The sequence below is a fragment of the Eubalaena glacialis genome, chromosome 6 (genome assembly GCF_028564815.1).
Source record: "Eubalaena glacialis isolate mEubGla1 chromosome 6, mEubGla1.1.hap2.+ XY, whole genome shotgun sequence".
In the NCBI taxonomy this organism is placed as follows: Eukaryota; Metazoa; Chordata; class Mammalia; order Artiodactyla; family Balaenidae; genus Eubalaena; species Eubalaena glacialis.
This window is the reverse complement of record NC_083721.1, coordinates 69,088,081-69,091,588: the sequence shown is the minus strand read 5'-3', so window position 1 is coordinate 69,091,588 and position 3,508 is coordinate 69,088,081.

The window sequence follows — 3,508 nt, the reverse complement described above, 5'->3', positions numbered from 1 at the left end:
GAAGAGCCTGCTCATCTTTACAGCCTTTTCCTTCTCTCACATTAGGGTGAATTGTGTGTTCATATCTTTTGCCTATTTTTATATTGGGTTTTTGGTCTTTGTTTTCTATGATTTCTAAAAATAATTTATATATTAGAGATACTGCCCATTATCTGTGATATATGTTGCAAATATTTTCCCCTCAGTTAGTGATTTATCAATATGACTTTACTTTTGGTATTTTTTTTTGTGATGTGACAATTTTTTATTTTTATGTTGTCAACTTTATCAGTATTTTACTGAATCTAGATTTCAAGTCATAGATAGAAAGCCTTTCCCCACATTCAGGTTAAAAAAAGAATTCACCATATATTTCTTCTAGTATTTTTATAATTTTATTTTTTACATTTAGAACTTCTGATGCATTTGGAGGTTAGTCCTGTGTATGGTTTGAGGTATAATCCAATTTGATCTTTTTTGGAATGGTTATCTGGTTGTCCTCCCATCATATATTTATTTGCCCCAGAAATTTTTATTTTTTATTATTTTAAATTTTATTTATTTTTGGCTGCGTTGGGTCTTTGTTGCTGTGTGCAGACTTTCTCTAGTTGCGGCGAGCGGGGGCTACTCTTCGTTGTGGTGTGCGGGTGTCTCATTGCGGTGGCTTCTCTTGTTGTGGAGCATGGGCTGTAGGCACGTGGGCTTCAGTAGTTGTGGCACGCGGGCTCAGTAGTTGTGGCTCGTGGGCTCTAGAGCGCAGGCTCAGTAGCTGTGGCGCACGGGCTTAGTTGCTCCGCGGCATGTGGGATCTCCCCGGATCAGGGCTCGAACTCGTGTCCCCTGCATTGGCAGGCAGATTCTAAACCATTGCGCCACCCGGGAAGCCCTGTATGATTCCATTTAAATGACATTTTGGAAGAGGCAAAACTTTTTCCTTTCTGGTTATAGACGGGGTGCCAGATCAGCCTGAAGCAATGCCTTCTTTCACTGGAGAAGCTGGTCCAGAGTCTGAAACTGCTAGTGTTAGAGGGTCTCCTGCAGAGGCGGGAGGGGTGGCTGTGGCTCACCACGGGGACAAGGACACTGGCAGCATAAGTTCTGGAAGTCTAACTAATTCTATTCTTATCTATGGACTGACAAGAATGCTATTCTTTAAATCCTTCCGATGTTCTCTTGTAGTAATATGTCCATAGGAAGCCGGGTAACATATTTCTTGCAATTTCCTTCTGCTTCTGGTTCCAGGTTGTGGAGACTCAGGGAATAATTTTTTGTGCCTGCCTTCTTTTACTTGTCCATAGTTTCCACTTCTTATTTTCAGGGTTTCACTTTTATTCCTTCTATTGACAAAATCAAGAAATGAAAATCTCTGACCTGCTGAGACCAAAATCCCCATTCCACCAGGTGACTTTCTTCAATTAGAGAGCAGTAACTTTCCACTGATTCATAGGATGACATTACTTTTTTCCCATCAGCTTTCTAACTGGAAACTCATTTAAACTATTTTACATATGATGGTACTTATCTTGCCACATTCTAACCACAAATCTGAATTGCTACAAATAATTTTAGAAAGAAAGTTCTATGCATAGAGGGCACTTTAAGCTAAAATGTAAAGTTTCTGAGCAGTAGCTTGACAAACATTTATAAAGTTTTAAAAAATAAATTCCTAACTTTTATCGTAAAATTTCTACACATTCAGAAAAATAGTGCAATAAACACCCCACAGCACCACTCAGAGTAAACAATTATTAATATTTTGCCATATATTTCAATATGTATCTATATTTTTTATGAAACATTTAAAAGTAAGTTGCAAATACTGTGATCATTTACCCCTAAACAGTTCAGCCAGCGTCTCCTAAAAATAAGGACATTCTCCTACATAACTATATCATCACCCCTAAAAAAATTAACAATACTTCCTTAATTTCATCTAATAACCAGCCCATATTCTCATTTCCCAAATTTCACTCAAATTCAAATTTCACACATTACTTTTGGTTGCTATTTAGAATTTTATAATCTACAAAGGCCTTTAAAAATGATACTGACTTTTCGAAGAGACCAGGACATTTGTCTGACTTTTCCTCGCAGTGTCATTTAACTCTAAGAGTAGATTGTCAAATTAATTTTATGACAACCAATTCCTATTACCATGTGAAAGTTTTCAGAAGCTGCAGTGGTTTGAAGCCACAAAAATCTTTTGGTCTGACTCATTCTTTCATGGCTCCTGAAGGTTTGCAGCCATAGAATGTTGAAGCCAGAAAGCCCACCCGCCACTGATGCGGTAGAAAAGGTAAGTGTAATAGTTTCCTATTGCTGCTGTAACAAGTTACTCCAAGTATAGTGGCTTCAAACAACACAAATTTGTTATCTTCCAATTCTGGAGGTCAGAAGTCCAAAAAGGGCTAAAATCAAGGTGTTGCATTCCTTTCTGGAGACCCTAGGGGAAACTCTGTTCTTGCTTTTCCCAGCTTACTAGAGGCCACCTACATTCCTTGGCTTATGGTCTCTTCCTATATCTTCATAGCCAGCAGCATAACATCTTCAAATCTCTCTTTAAAAAAAAAAATATAGTTTTAAAAAATTGAAGCATATAGTTGATTTACAATATTATATTAGTTTTAGGTATACAACATAGTGATTCAATACCTTTACAGATTATACTCCATTTAAAGTTATTATAAAATAATATCTTTATTCCCTGTGCTGTACAATATGTCCTTGTAGCTTATCTATGTTATACATAGTAGTATCTTCAAATCTCTGACTCTGACCCTGACTTTCCTGCTTCTCTCTTCCATTTATAAGGACTCGTGATTACATTGGGCCCACCTGAACAATCCAGAATACTCTCCCTATATCAAGATCAGCTGATTAGCAATTTTAATTGCATATACAACCTAATTCTCCCTCGCCATGTAACATAACATATTCACAGGTTCTGTGGATTAGGTCATAGACATCATTGGGGGCCATTATTCTGCCTATGACAGGAAGTGGCTTAATAAAGATTCATTACTTACAGGAGTCCCACTGCAATCTTATATGTTTGTTTGTTTTGCATTGGAATTTAGTAAAAGATGATGCTATGTTGAACCCTATGCAAGAGAATTTAATATAAGAGGCATTAGAAGGTTTTTATCACAAAATTACATTCCTATAACCAGGTGGAGCCATAATTTGGTTCTGGAGGATAGTGCTGGTTTGTGTATCTGATTTATCTGAAGTGAGATAGTTTCACTTGCTAGTTTTGTTTGATTTTGATAGGGAAGTTGTGTTTTCTTTGACTATAAGTAAGAGAATCCAAGTGGCGTAAATCCTATAGTTTGCTTCAACTCAACATCTTAAATTCTAGTTATCTTCTTCTATCACTTCAAGGTACAGTAAGAGTCCAAAACTGTAGGTTTGGGGCGGGGGTGGGTCACATGCACCTCCTCCTGGGTTATCTGTTAAAGTCAGATCTGAGGTGGGTCATGCTGTTGACACCCAGACTCGTATAGTGTCACGGCGTAACACTTTACTAAGA